This window comes from Chinchilla lanigera, unplaced genomic scaffold, assembly GCF_000276665.1.
Source record: "Chinchilla lanigera isolate Chin_1 unplaced genomic scaffold, ChiLan1.0 scaffold00060, whole genome shotgun sequence".
NCBI classification, from domain to species: Eukaryota; Metazoa; Chordata; class Mammalia; order Rodentia; family Chinchillidae; genus Chinchilla; species Chinchilla lanigera.
The window spans coordinates 7733056-7748928 of NW_004955461.1; the positions used below are offsets into that span (position 1 = coordinate 7733056).

At 49.3% G+C, this 15873-nt stretch overlaps 1 protein-coding gene across 1 annotated transcript in view; it reads left to right on the forward strand.

The window, feature by feature from the left end:
* Positions 1-15343: 15343 nt before the first annotated feature.
* Wisp1 (WNT1 inducible signaling pathway protein 1) overlaps positions 15344-15873 on the forward strand; it is a 31961-nt gene continuing 31431 nt past the window's right edge. The window contains exon 1 of the mRNA XM_005398024.2: positions 15344-15384. The gene's annotated coding sequence lies outside the window, so the exon portion shown is untranslated. The remainder of the gene's footprint in view (positions 15385-15873) is intronic.

Genomic DNA, 15873 nt, shown 5'->3' on the forward strand with positions numbered 1-15873 from the left:
TAGGTCATAACAGTAATTAAAAGTAAACAGAACAGCAGGACTTCCATTTCTAAATACACATGTAAAATATTCACAAGTATATAAAAATACTAAAAATCACTCATCCTTGAGACTGGGTGATTTCCTAAGTGATCACTCATCCTTGAGACTTGATTTCCTTCTTTAAAAGTATGCTTGGTAAGCAGATATTTTAAATAGCAACATACATATCTGCACATACACATCTGCACATACACAAACTGGGTTGTGTTTTTTTTTTTTTTTTTGGTTTTTCTCCAGTACCGGGAACCGAACTCACGACCTTGCGCTTGCCAGGCAGGCGCTTTTGCCACTGAGCTAAATCCCCAGCCCCACAAACTGGTTTTTAAAATAGCCCATCTCCAGTGCCAGACATTTGCCCAGACTCATCATAATATTCTATTTTAATTTTCACAAAAGCCCTTTCTAGTCATTATTTGATATTTTCATTTTCAGATGAAGAAACAGGAAGGTTAAACATGTTTTTGGTGATACCACCAGAGCCAGGGATGGTTGTACACAGCTGTAACCTCAGCAGTCTGGGAAGCTGATGCAGGAGAATTGCAAGTTGAAACCCAGGCTGTGTGACTTAGTGACATTGCAGGATTCTGTCTCAAAATAAAAAGTCAAAAAGGTTGGAAATGTAGCTCAGTGCAAAAGCCCTGGGCTCAATCTCCAGGGCCAAAATCTAAATAAAACAAAACATCTACAAAGAACAAAAACACCAGCAGGTGTGGATCCAAGTTGAGCTTCACCCGTGAGGTCTTTGCTCCAAGTCAGAGAGTTCAGGGTGAGCTGAGCCCACCTGACACCAAGAAGACGCAGAACAAGCTGGTGGGTGGTGACCTTCCCTGCAGAAGGTCATGCAGAGCTGTGTGTGGACACACTCCAGGTCTCCACTGGCCCGCCAGCTCTCTCTTAGGCAGAGTTTGCTGAAACTCCTAGGAAATAAGAGATAAATGAGAAAGCAGAAGGTTTATCTAACCCAGATCTGAAAGAGAGAAGACAGGCAGCATTGTGCCTGGAGAGTGCAGGCTGGGGACACTGTAGACTGGGCTGGAGCTGCCCACGCAGAGCTAAAGAGCCCTGGAGTCTGCAAAGACAAAGGACCAGGTGACTCCCCTCCCACAGCCAGGGCTGCCAGAGGCAGGTGAACTGTTGGCCCTGAATACCCTCTGCCAAGGGAAGGGCTGGGCTTGCCGGGCAGTCGAGGAGAGTCAGCAGCAGAAGGTCCCTCAGTAAGTCTGACCTTGCATTTCATAGAACACGACACTAAGGCCCAAGGAGGTCAGGATTATCCCACACCTTGGCAAGATATTGCCAAGCGTCTTAGACCCCAGGGAAGGCTCACTAGCTCTGGCTGGATTCCATGAAGGAACACTTCAGGGGCCAAGGTACAGAGGACTCCATGTGCCCATGTGGTAAATGCTTAATTCAGAGTCAAGAGTTGGGTCTTTGAAGATTTAGGACCAGTTCCTCCATCAACCACCTGGGTGACCTTTTGTCCTCTGAGACCATGCGAGCATAAACCACAGGGCCCTGCTATGTCTACAGTTTGCAAACTCTCAAAATAGATCTTCAGTTTTCCCACATTGCTCTCTCTTCGTTCAGTGACCCATCCATACAATCCTTATTCATCCGTTCATGTATCTGTCAACCCAATCACCCACCTCTCCACCCGTCCTTCCATATGTTAACTGTCCAGATTCATTCACCTTTGTACTTATTTTTGTCATTGGTGCTTTGTCTTCCTCTTCTTTTTCCCACCTGCTTCCTCTTTTCCTCTTTCTAGTCCTCCTGGCCTTTCTGTAAACCCTAAGTGCACAAGGGCCAGGCACTGAGGTCATGGCACACACAGATGAGCAGAGCCTCACCTCTGCGCCCTGGTAGGGCAGGATCTTTTGAGAGACTTGACAGGACATCCACATACAGGACAAACATACTCTATGTATAAGGCTATAACTCCCATTTGGCCCGTGGGAGTAAGAGTGAGAGAACTCTGGTTGGAGGCTGGGCGTGACTTCGTGCAGAGGGAGACTTTACTTCCCCTGGGTGTAGGGAAGCCACAGAGGATTCATATCAGCAGGCACGGGGAACAGAGACTTCATCTGCTCTGCATCTCTGTCTTTGACACCAGTGATGGCTCCCTGTCCTCCATCATTCCTCCACCCCTGCATTGGGTGAGGACATGGACAGCTGCTGGCTTTGTCTCCAATGCCTAGCACACTGCTGGAATGAATGAGCTATTCCTTTTTGCTCTCCCTCCACTCAGCCCATTTTTCTTGGAATAGCAGAGGGAGATAACCCTGCAGTTCCTAAATACTCAGTTCTGTGGCCAGTCAACTCAGCAGCCCTCCAGCTGAATTTCCTCTTCATCGGTTGTCCCTTCTGCTATTACTCAGGGAGGATGGATGTGCCAGAGGCCTCAGGCCTGCCTCCCCACTTCAGTCCATTCTCCCAGCCCTGTCCACCAGCCATCTACCCATTCCTTCATCCATGTATCCTGCTCCCATCTCTCCAATGTCCCTCTCCTCAGAAACCATCTACACCCCTGCCCCCAGCAGAACGGAACCTCTGCCTCACTGCTTCTCTCCTGCTTCCTGAGCCCCAGTCATTGTCAGGCCATTTCTAAACCCTACCCAGGAACAGACTCCTAACTGGACTCCAAGCTGCCCATCTTCTCCCAGCCATGGTTCTTCTCCATAGGATCCATATGAAACATTCTAGAAGATTTCTCCTGTTGACACCTTTTCAGTGGCTCCCACAGCTCTCAAGGGTATGGTACTGTTCACAGGGTGACACATGTTTAGGGAACATGGCCCCTCAGAGTCTCCTGCCCCTGCCATGCTTACAGTCCCACAAGTATGTAGAGTTCTCTCCTGACACAGGCCACCAGCTCTTTCTTCCTCCTCAATGGTTACCTCCCCTTTGTCCACCTAAATAAATTCCACCCCATGCATCTCAGCTTCCTCTACCTTTAAGCTCACAGTTATGCTTTATATCTAGATATCCCCCCTAAAAGCATCGTGCTCATAGGTGGGACCTGGGGGAGGTGACTGCACCATGGATGTGTGTTATTCATCACTGGATTAGTCCAGTGATAGGTGTATAGTTGGATGTGATATTGGGGGGTATAGCATGGTAGAAAGAGGTGAGTCACTGTGGGAGTGGCCTGGAAGGGTATATATCCCTCCTCCTCTCTTGATCCCTTGCTGCTTCTGCCTGGCATGATGTGAACTATTTCTCCTATGACATGCTTCCTTGGAACCAGCTCATCATGGACTGAAATCTCTACAACTGATAGCCTAAATAAACCTCTCCTTCTTTAATTTGAGGGTGTTGTTTGTTTTGTCCCAGCAACAAGAAAGTAACTAAAACACATTTATCTCTGGCCCCATCCTCAGGCACAACCCAAGCTTCCTGGTATTACCATAAATTCTTAGGCTTGTCTCAACTGCAGACATGTTGGATATGATTTTCCTTGATGATTTGTTATATTTTAACATGTTTAGGAGCCATAATGGTGATGGTGGGACCCCCCAAATCCCAGCTCCTTCCAGGAGCAGGCACACAGCAGGTATTGCCCAAACAGCTACCCAAAGTCCCCTTGTACAGAGTTGTGAAGAGCTGGCTTGGGGTGGAATTAAGCAGTGAGTACAAGTGAGTGAATGTGAGTGTAAGTGTATCTAAGCGTAATTGAGTGTAAGTGTCCTCTCTGTCACTTACTAGCCAGGGAATGTGAAGCATAGGATGTCATCTCCCTGCACCTCCATTTTCTTACATATAAAGTGGAGCAAAAACAAGGAAAGTAGTGCTTTGTTTCTTGGTGAAGATCAGGCATTAAATGTGTGGAAGGTGTTTTAAATGACCCACATTTCAAACAGAGAGCTTAATAAAGGCTAAGTTGTATTGAAAATGTGTAATTGCACTCTTTCCTCTGCCTGAAGCTCCAGTTTCCTCTGACCTTCACCCAGGGACTGAGCCCCTGTACATCCTCAGTTTACTCCTCTGCCTTTCACGGCCTCTCTAGGCTTTCTGTTCTTGACAACAGAAAATGTAGTCTTCCCAGTGAGGGCTTGTGTGAGGAGCTGCTGCAACACCCCCAGTGGTCCTTCAGAGGCTGGAACCAGGCTTCCCATCGTCCAGCTTTGCAATCCCTGTGCCAGCAGTGGCCAGGTTCACAGCTGAGTCGGCAGACACTGAGTGAAACTGACTCACCCTACCCGTGAGAGAGTAGATGGATGTGAGCCAGAGTCTGGGTTACAGTGGGCAGTGCAGAGAACAGGAAGCTGTCACACTACTTCACCACTATGACATCAGTGTCTCCCTCTGTGTCAAGGAAGCTGGACACAGCTGGGAAGAGCTGTGACACCATCTGGCACTGCAGGGTTCTGTCCCCAGAGAGTAGTCTAGCTTTACAGAGACACCAGGAGGAAATCACCGTCTTGTCCAAAAACCACAGCTGATTTTGTCAGAAGGCTCTGAGCCAGGGATGTGTTTGACTGTTAGAACCTCCCAAGGGTGCAGAATGCAGGGTCCCTTGCCAGCTCAGAGCTATCTGGCTGCTGAAGGCTGAGGGACTTCTCAGAGCCCTCCTGCAGAAAAACCTATCCGTTGTCCACTCTGACAAGCTTCTTACCCTCTGTGGAGTGGCCACAGATGCAGTAGTTGCTCTGATTTCCCTAAAACAGGGCACACACTCCCCTAGGCTAAGTCAAGCTGAGTCTGGGCTTGCCTCTCCCCACACCCACTTGCCCATTCCTGGAGAATGTGTTCTGATGATTTATTTAAGGCAGCTTGGCCAGGCCCAGCCCGGCACCCCAGAGAAGCTCAGATTATGCAGGTTTGCGAGGGCCCTGGCTTTGGTCAGTTATGGCTGTGGGTGCTCAGAACAGCTGTGTGGCTTCCTACACGGGCCAGGCCACTGAGGGCTCTGGTCGTGGTTTACAGCTTCATGGCCCAGAAAGTGCCCAGAATAACAACCCTGTGCCCAGAAAAATTCTGGCAGTGCCACTCAGCCTTCATTATTAAGAGGACAAAGGGCTGGAAAGGATAAAGGGTGACAAGTTTGGATCCAAGCCCCACCTCTATTGATTACCAACCATTTTCTTATGGTCTGAATTGTGTCTTTCTAAGATCTCTGCACTAAAATCCTAACCCACAGAACCTCAGAATGTAGCAGATTTAAAGGTGGGAACTTTAAAGTGGTCACAGGGCTAAAACGAGATCCGGGAGTTGGCCTCAATCCAATATGACTGGTGTCACTATGAAGAGAGTAGGATGTGGACACACATGGAGGGAAGGTATGTGAAGACACAGGGAGAAGGTGTCCGCCTGCAAGGCTGAAAGACATCTCAGCAGAAACCAACCCTGCCAACAAATCAATCACAGTCCTACAGACTCCAGGCTGTGAGAGACAATAAGTGGTGTAAGGAAGTCCATGGCACTCAGCTAAGCAGGCCCAGAAAATGACCACACCCTGTAATCTCACTGAGATTTTATATCTCTCTGGTCCCATTTCTTTGGCTATAAAATGTGCATCCTGATACCTCATATTCCAGCAAAGATTATGAAAATAGAATGAGTAATGGCCATGGTTTGTGCCTGGATATCCACCCAAAGCTTCATGTAGTCATGGGGTGGGCTTCTAGAGTTTATAATTGATTAATGGTTCAGCGTTAGAATTATGGATGTAAGTGCTACACCTGCCCCTGGGGTGCATAGTTTGCATATGTAAAGGAGGGAAAGATGCTGCTTGCTGCTGCTCCTCCCCTTTGCTCTTGTTGTTTTGGTTGTTCTCTGCCACCATGAACTCTTGCCTTCTGCCATGTGCCACTCTGCCTTGAAGCCAGCCAAGTATGGACTGAAACCTCCACAAACTATAAGCTAAATAAACCCTTTCTTCCTTAATTTTGGGCATCAGGTATTTTGTCTCAGCAAAGAGAGAACTGAAACAAAGACAGTAATGAATTAAAAAATATGCGGGATGGGGGAAATTCCCCTCAACTTGGTTCCTCTCCCTTTTCTTCCTGTGACCAGTTCTAATTTGTTCATCTTTATTTCTGAATACTATTCCATTCCACAGCCTGGCTGCACTAACTGGCTTAAACCTTCATCAGTTGAAGGGCAGATTGTGTCCAGTTGGGGGTTTTAGCTATAAGGCAGTATGAGCAACCCATGCAGGATTTTGTGAAACGCTTCCTCCTCCCTGCCTTTTCCCTCCATCTCCTCTTCTTCCTTCTCCTTTCCTCTCTACTCCTTCTTTCTCTTCCTCTTCTTTCTTCTCCTTTTTCTCATCTTCATTTTCTCATTCTCTCCTATTGCTCCTCTTTGCCAATTTCTCTGAGATGTGTATGTGGCCTTGGGGTGCAGAAAACTGAGTTACCTGAACATTCCTTTCTATAGCTCATTGTCCATGTGCAGTTCCTCTCTTGGTTCATTTTAGTGCTACTCAATCTTCTCTCTCACAGCTCTAGGCAGCATCTCCAGTATGTGCGCAGGAATACGTACATGTACCAGGATTGGGGCTGTGCCTCTGACTCTAATGCTCATGAGTGGTAGCAAGAGGTCCTGTCCCATTTCACTCCTTTTTTTCAGCTCTCAGTTAAGCTCCCTTCTTGGTGCCTGTGGGTTTTCATCACCTGCAGGACTCCATGGTAGGCATCCTCCAACATTCACTTTTCTCATGCTTTACACAGGATGCCCAGGCTTCCCTCTCCTTCTCCTTAATGCAAGTGATACCTGAAAGAGGATCTTCCCACATGTCCCTTTCTTGGGCTCAGGAACCCACTGACAAATTCAGGGTGGAATGGACTAGCAACAGGTGGGACTGACCTGGAAGAAGTAGGTCAGGAAGGGTAGATCTAGTTCCCACTCACACGCTGTCACTCTTTTCTCATTTTCTGCTTCCTGGCTGAGCTGCAGTGGGTTGGTCAGCTTTCCTCCATGACGGACACCTTTTTACCATGATGTTTCTGCCTTGGAGCCAGCCAACCATGGACTGAAACTTCTGAAGCCATGAGCCAAATAAAACTCTTCCTGTTTAAGTAGTTTTTCTAAGGTATTTTGTCACAGTGACAAAAAGCTGACAAACATAACATGTATTAGAGAAGCCACCAGTCCCCATCCAGGGCTTGGAAGAGCTGGGTATATTGCAGAATGTCATGGGTCTACAATATTTTTCCCCCTAGAGGAAGGAAATGAACCAGAAGAAGAGACAGATGTCAATATAAATAGATATAAATAGGTATAGGTGTACATAAAGATATATAGAAAGGGCAGATTTAGGACTGGAGTTACTCAGTCAGGAGCTGATGCTACCCTCCACAGGTCTTGTGATGTTTTCTTCCAGGGTGTGATGTGGATTAGGAAGATTTTCTACCAGAGCTTCTTCATTAAGGTGATATTGGAGACTCACCTCTGGGCGGTTCTGAGCTGCCTGCCCAATCTGGGATGTTTAATCAAGTCTCAAGATGTTCCTCTCTTCTCTTGGTCTCACTCTCATCTGTCACTCTCTTCCTGTGGCACCCAATCATAGCATAGTCATGGGACCTAGACTTGGGCTGGCCTCCCAGACCACATCCAAGCATGAGCCCTGTGCTGGATAGGGTGATCTCTCACTCACGACACAAGGATGATGACCACAGAGTCCATGTCATAAGTTTGTCCTAAGAGTAAACAGCTAGTCATATGAAAGGAACTTAGAACAGATTGGCATGCAGAGCTTTTGAAGTAAAATGTGAGATATGATTTATGACAACCACTGGGTTAGTCTTTATCTCCACAGTTTACAAGGGTCAAGAGACAGGAAAATAAGGACAATCCCATGTGAGGAAGTGACCCAACAGAGCCCCTGGCTGAGTGAGCAACACAGGCACACAGAAAATTACCAGGAACTGGAGAGTTAAGTAGGGGGCCAGTGGAAACACACAATATGGCAATTAATTGAGTCCCAGAGGTGAGCTGGATCCTGTGAGTCAACTTAGCAGAGGTGAGGAATTTCAGTACCCAGAATCCCTTTCTTTCTGTGGCTCCAGATAGACTTTTCCTAGAGCAAACTTGCAGGAGGTTTTTCCTTGTTTATTTTTTGGTGATACGGGAGTTGAGCCCAGGGCCTTTGCACTATCCTATATGGTGAGCCTTTTTCATCTTCTATTTTGAAATGAGGTCTTTCTAAGTGGCCCAGGCTGGACTCACACTTGCAGTCATCTTGCAGAGTGCTAGTTTTGTAGGAGTGTGCCACCATACCAAGATACCTGCAGGACATTTTACGGATGGACATAAACATGAAGTAATCCTCTTGGAAGGTCAGCATGATCAAATGCAGTGATTGTGAGCTCAGAATAGGTGACTCACAAAAGGCAGTGCCATCACCAAGAAAAGCTGCTTCCTAGACTTCCTCACAAGTTCCTCTTATTGTTCTGCTTTAGTGACCAGAGCATTTGAGTTCTCAAGTTCCCTGAGAGCTCCTACTTGTCCACCTGTAGCAGAGCTTCTGGATGAAAAGAGAGTGACCCTTCCTCTGGCCATGCACTGACCCATTCCAGACCTTCACTACTTTAGCTCCTCTCATGTCTGTGACAAATGTAGCCTGCAGACAGCTGGGGCTCTTCTCAGAGCAGCCACTTTCCTTGGGGTGAACCTGCCCCTGAGAAGTCCAGGTTACAGTACTGTGTGGCAGGAGTGGACAAAGAGGTGGTCAAATGGTACATTTATTTTAAAATGAGAATAATAAAATTTAGCAACAGAGAAACATGAAAGGGTGGAGGAGATTGATAGGAACTGAGAACAGGTGTGGCCAGGATTACATGAAGAGCTGTCATATGCACAACCAGAGCGGGTGGAATGTGGGCCCCAAAATGATACAGCTACAAATCACAGGGTGTTTCAAACCTGTGAACATGACTTTACTTGGGAAAAGTGTCTTCACAGTTGTAATTAATTAATTAAAGTTCTTGAGATGAAAGTCCATGAGGTCCTTGATTATCCAGGTAGGCTCTAAATCCCATAGCAGTGCAGGCAGACAGATGGAAGGGAAGGTCATTGGAGGATAGAAACTGGGACCAAGGCAGCTAGAAGCCCAGGAGCACCTGGAGCCACCAGGAGCAGGATGAGGCAGGCAGGGGTCTTCTAGGAGCCTTCGGAGGTGCGCTATTCACCAAAACCTGTTTCTGGTTTCTGACTTCCTCCTTCAGAACTGAGAGAGAACATATTCTCTCATTGCTTTAAGTGTCCAAGCTAATGCTGAGTTTGTGCCACCTGGGAAGCTCACTAGAGGCCTCATTTCCTCCTCACAGCCCATGTAGGCCATGTCCCACCCCATTCACAGATGAGAGGGTACAGAACACGTCAGCTGTGCCATGAGGCCCCAGCAGGCTGCAGGATCTGCTTGGACTGGCATCTGTGTGTTTCTTTATCGACCCCATTCGAACTCAACTCCAAGGAAGCTGCCTGCAGATTCACCAGGAAGTGAGGGTTGGAAAATGAATCTGCCATCCCTGCATAGACTCACTGACCAAGAAATGCTAGGGTGTGACCCCGGGATGTGTGTGCCTTAAAAACTTCCAGGCAAATCCCAGGCAGGAGACCTTCAGAGATGCCCCATCTCAGCACTGCTGCTCAGAGGCTACCACGCCCAAGTGCAGACATCTTGTCCCTGGCCCAGCTCAGCCTAGGGACTCCTGGAACTGAACCTGCTGACCACTGGGCAATTCTGCACCATCCCTTGTATAAGTGCCTGGGAAACCTCAGTGCTGAGGACCAGCAGGACACCATACTCTTTACCCAGCAGAATGCAGCAGCCACCTCTATCCTCAGCCTGGGAGGCTCCCTTGGTGCCATGCCCCACTTCAGACCAACCCCATCCAGGTACTGCATGCGCCCAGCTTATCCTCTAGGTATATGAGCACCAGGGGCCACATCCTCCTCCTTCTGTGAATAGCCTGGGGCCTGGGCTGTCTGTGGTCACCCATGGGGGCACATAGCATCATGGTGGCCACCTGGGTAGGGCTCTGTTTCCTGGCTCCTACCCACCTGAGCCCAGGAAGTTACTCACCTCTAGGAACCCACGTTTTTGTACCCGGGAGGGTGCAAACTCCCACCTCATGCTGGGGCCCTGTGTTGCTACATGAACCATGGGGAGGATTTGCTGGGACTCAGCACATAGGAGAATTTGGGTTGGCTCTAGCCACTGGGAACTGTAGACACTGAGGGATACATTCGCTTTCACTCCATATCACAAAAGCCCCAAGAGAAAGAGAATGCTGTCCTCCTGCTACTGGAAAGTGTGGAAGAGCTTTAGTCTTATAATGAACATCTGTTGAGCACTTACTGCATGCAAGATGCAAGGCCAGACCACAGGGCCATAGAGATGGAAAGGTCCTGGTGGCCCATGGAAGCCCTGCCTGTCATTTTGCTGAGGATCTATGTGGCTGGAACACAGACCTGGGGCCAAGAGAGCTAAATGCTGCACCCAGGTCCTCACAGGGTCCCCCAACAGTATAGGAAATGGTAGAGACCTGATTCTGGAATCTGAAGTCAAACCTGGATGTCAGGAACATTGTGGTCTGAAATCCTGAACTCCAGCTGCTGCAGCCACTGCAGGGACACTGTCACCATTGCAGTGGGAAGCCAAGCACCACATGCAGGACAGCATGAGCTGGGTGCTTTAGTTCCCAGGGAACTCTCTCACAGGCGAGTGAAGAGAAGTGGTGACTGTGACTCCTGGGATGGCAAGTGACCCTTCCTACCTTGAGGGTGGGAGGCAAGGAGAATGTCAGAGACTCCACCATGCTCCAAGTCATGGGTCCCAGGGCTGCTGCAAGCCCAGGGCAGAAAGGGGTCCTGGGAGGAGAACTTAGAATGCCTTCATGCTTGGCTCCTAAGTTCAGGTGAGCTGAGCTGGCCTGCTGTGTAGGAGAAACCCAGCTGCCAGGGAACATCTAGGACAAGGTGAGTCTGACCTGGGTGGACTTCCTTCTCTCTCTCCTTATCTGTACATGTGCCTGACCTATTTTGTCAGGCAAACCAACAGAAGCACTTTCAATGAGGCTTGCAAAGTGGCTTTTACTCAGGAGACAAAATGGAGGACCTGGGGGACTGTCACACCCCATAGCCACTCTGAGGGGAGGAGACCTAGCCCAAGAGTTGGCAAGGGGCACAAGGTGACTGTGATAGTTAACTGTTGTGTCACCTTGAGTAAGAAATGCCCAACTAACTGGCTTAGCATACTTCTGGGTTTGATTGACCCCACTTACTGAAGATGGAAGACCCACCCTGGGTGTGGTGGCACCAACCAGTAGCCTTAGAGCCTGAGTGGAATAAAAAGGGAAAGAAGAAAGAAGGCTTGCAGGCTCACTTCTGTTTCTTTGGAGGAACTTCAGCCTTCCATCACAGATCCTTCCACCTCCTGACACAGACTCACACAGGATACTGCAGGGAGCTCTGGGCCTTCGACTGGATCCTTCAGATCTCCACCTCACAGACAGCTCTTTTGAACTCTTTCCCACCTGACTCTGTGGGCGGCCACTGTAAATCTATCTTACCAATCTCATAAATCTTACATCAGATCTGCGTCTCTAGTGAGCACTGACTGATACAGTGACCCCGGCTGGGCACACAGGGAAGAGCCCTGTGTGAAGAGCTCAAGGGAAGGGGCTGGGGCCCAGCTTTAGTCCACGAGGTCGCACCCCATGGTAAAGTCTCTTTAGTTAGACCTCACCTCTCGTTTCCATCACCTCCCAACAATCCTGTCAAATTCTAATCTCATCGCTGGCTTAATGCACCCATGAAGGTCCAGCCCTCATGATCCTAGTGCTTCCCAGAAGCCCATCAACAACCAAGAACCCCCCTGTGAGCCTTTGGGGGACACATCATACCGCACTGTCACACCTAGCTTTTCTCCTTCACCTTCCCAGGTGAGAAGAGGGCAGCCCTGGGCCACCACCCTTGGCTAGAGGTGAGCTCCTGCCCACATCAGCCATAGCCCAAGAGCAGCCAGCAAGGGCTTCCCAGTGATCCCAGCTCCCAGGTCTAACCTTGAGGGGACATGAGGGGCAGCCACTTGGACCTCTAGGTAGGCCTGGAGCCAGGACTCTTCTCTGGTGGCTCCTTTATTCTCCCTGGAATCCCAGATGAGGTCAGGCCCCCCTGGAGCACCCAGAGGTGGCTACCACCAGGAGACAGACATGTGCTGTGTGCCTCTGAACTCTCCAGGACCTGGCACGGTGCTGCCTGCCCCGCACAGTGTGGGCTCTGAGCATGTTCATGGGACAAATAAATGACAAACAAATAGGCTATGAGAAGATCTGATACAGATGGCAGGCTCAGAGCCTCAGCACCTGGTCCCCAGACAGAGGCTGGAATCTTCCCTGCAGCTGGCTGTGCTCAAGGGCCTCCTGTTTGGCTTAAGCACAGCCTGCCCCCTGCCAGCCCCTCTTTGGAATTTATTGCCACTGCTGGGGAGGTCTGGGAGACAGCTGCCCCAGCCCTGGAAATGCTGCCAGACCTAAGATAGGAAACAAGAAGGAGGAGTCCGAGACAGGATGCTGTCCTTCTGCCCACCTGAGGTGCTGATGTGTGGCAGATTCAGGGTAAGGCACAGACTTTACTTAGGCCAGATGCTGCCCTCCTCTGCGGTGCTCCGGGGGGGGGGGGGCAAGTGGAAGGGACATTCAGATGGGTTGGGGGTAGGAGGTTCCTGAGCTTCAGCTCTGTGCTGAGTGTTTACTAAATCCCCCCAAAGCGGAGGTGCCAGGAGCTGCTCAGAAAGTACCTCTCTTGCCCCACATTATACATGAGAAAACCAGAACAGAGAGGTTATGTGAGTTCTCCTAACTCAAACAGCAGGGAGGGTCAGGCCTCTGAGGGCAGCACTGGGCCATCTGCCACACAGGAATGATATCAACTAACGTGACATAGATCAACTAACGTGACATAGTTGAGCCTTAAATCAAAGAATGACTCCCCACTGGGCCCATGTGTGGCTGTTTGGGATTGCTGGAGGAGAGATAGAGGGACTGTCATAAGCTGGGGCCTACTGGGAAGGTCTTAAGTCTGTTGGAACTGTGTCTTCTGAAGAGACTGTGGGACCCTAGGCTCTCTTTCCTCCAGAGAGGTGATGTTCTTCCTTCTGATCATACATGCCCCACCATGATAGGACACAGCCTTTGGGTCCCTTACCAGAGATGGCCCATGCAGGTGCCATGCCCTGGAGCCTCAGCACTGTGCACCAGATATATGTCCCCTCTTTATAAGGCCAGTCCATCCTTGGCATTTCCTGGTCATAATGAAGAGTGCATTCTAACATCTTCTGTATCTCCACCCACTGTGCTACCTCATTCTTCTGAGTATTAATTTATTGTATGACACACAGGAGAAGAAGTTCTACTTGGGGAAGATGACTTGCAGGTCTGAGTTGTAATGTCAGCTTTCCCAGGCACAAAAGATCTCTCCATGCCTCAGTTTCCTCACCTGTGGAAGGGGATGATGGTGTGTGATGGGAGATTGGCTGCCAAGTGAACTGAGATAGGAAGTGTCACCAGGAACGCGACCAACGCTCTGGTCTCCCTCCAGGGGTAGGATCTGTATTTGCCCAGCTCAAATGTCGCTCACTCTGACTCTTCTTATCAGAAGGTCAACACACACTCAGGCCCCTCAAGCCCCGTAGCATGGTCACCAATGTCCCTGTCTTGGTTACTTTTCTGTCAAAAAATACCTGATGCCCAAAATGAAGGAAGGAAAGGTTTATTTAGCTAAGTTTGTGGAGGTTTCAGTCCATACTTGGCTGGCTCCAAGGCAGAGTGGTACATGGCAGAGGGCGATAGTTTATGGCAGCGGAGAACAGCAAAAGCAGCAAGAGCAAAAAGGGAAGAGCAAGAGAGGAGCCTCTTTCCCTCCCTTATATTGTATGCAGGCTACCCAGCCTAGGGCAAATGTAGCTCTCACACCCATAAAGCCAGCATTGGGCCATGAATCAATCATAAACTCTAGAAGCCCACCCCATGACTACATTAGGCTTTGGGGGGACATTTAGACACAAACCTTAGCAGTCATATTAGATGGAAGGGTAGAGGTGCAGCACATTGCTGTCCACCCAAGGTCCTCAAGAGGCAGCACTGACTGACACTGCAGGCCTTCTGCTTCCTCACCTGGCCTGCTGCCTGGTCCCAGGTCACCTCCCAAGCCTCACTGAAGTGCTGCTCATGGGGGCTGGGGACAGCTGTGCATTCCCCAGCAGGTGGACACCCCCAGAACTTGGATGCTTTGGGGTATCCTTCCCGGTGGCTCATAACAATTACATTTTCTGAATTGTACAACCAGGTTCTCTAGTTCCACCCTGGCAGGCTCATGTGGCAGGATACCGGGAGACAGTGGAAGGGATACCAGGAGACAGTGGAAGCTCCGGTTGGTCTGGAAATGACTGGTCCTGACCTCCCAAGTGCCTTGTGGAGTTCAGGCCCCCTAGTTTCAGCCAGGAACCAGCGCCTTGAAATCAGCCAGCGTTCTTAAGCCCTGTCCTGCATTCACCACAGCTGGGATATGACACAGTTATCCTCAGTGCTGAGATCCTTCCTGGCACAGAACCTGGCTATGCTTGGTGTTTGTCAGAAGGCTGTTGAGCCTGGATTGGCCCGGAGCACTTGGGTAATTCCTGTCACCTTGTGGACAGTGGTGGCCAATGAGAATTTGTTTTTATGAGCATTAAATTGGTTCATGAGAAGAAATTGAAGACTGACTTCATTCCAGGGTCTTTGTGGCCCCAACACCATTGCCTTCCACTTCACCTGTACTATTTCAGTAAATCCTTGTATATAGATTAATATGAATTTGACTTCAAAGAACAAAAAAATATAACTTTCTATGTATGGCTTAATAAGTAATTAGATTACACTCTGTAATAAGTCTGGAAGTGATAGTTCCAGATTGGGGTTCACTAACACAAAGTAACAAGCATCTGGATCTTTTTTTTTTTTTCTTCTGCTTTGACACCCTTAGTGTATTCGTGTTTTAGTCTCAAGCTTGTGCCACACACACCAGAATGGCTGTTGCATGTCCAGCCATCACTTTTACAGAAAGGAATAAGATGAATAGAGTTGTTTTTTCCTTACTTGAGGAAGAAAATCCTTTACAGGCACTGCTGATAAATTTCCCTTTATGTATCGTTGGCTAGGATTGGATTGGAGACCCACTCCAGGTTACCAAACGGAAAAATCATCAGAATCACCATTTGTTGGATCACGGCTGTGCTGATCATAAAGCCACAAGTGTTGTACATCCCCTTGTTGATAAGTTACCATGAAAGGGAGCCCTAGCAGGCTCAGGGGTGTGAGAAGGTCAGCTGTCACAGCAGCACACTGTCAGTGAGGGGTGAGTGAGAGAAGTGTGCGTGGAGGGACGTGGCCACAGGAAGTAGACCGGGTTGGATTCTACATGCAGAGCTGCAGGCAGGCTTTGAACGTTGGGCCCAGGAAGTGAGGGTGACTGTCGTGATGCTGGTTCTGGTGGAGCTGGTGGCTCTGAGACTTGTGAACAGGAGAGGGTGGAGGGAGGCTGTTGTGTCAGGAGGTTGGGGCGGGGTCCAGAGGAGACCTGGGGCTGGGCTGACCCAGGAGAAGGTTCCTCACCCACCTGCCTCTTTTCCCCTCAAGCAGGAGGTCCTCAGGGATGACAAGTGCCCAGAGCCACAGCACAGGGACTCTGCTTCAGGTAGCAGGGCAGGGGACTCTTCCCAGGGCTGCAGTATGAGGGTGGTGACATCTGCTCCCAGGCCGCGTTCTTATGTGAATTCCTCTCATTTCTCAGGGGCCCCAAAGCTGGAAACCCTTCCTCTCCCTGCAGCCAGGAGAGGGGAGCAAG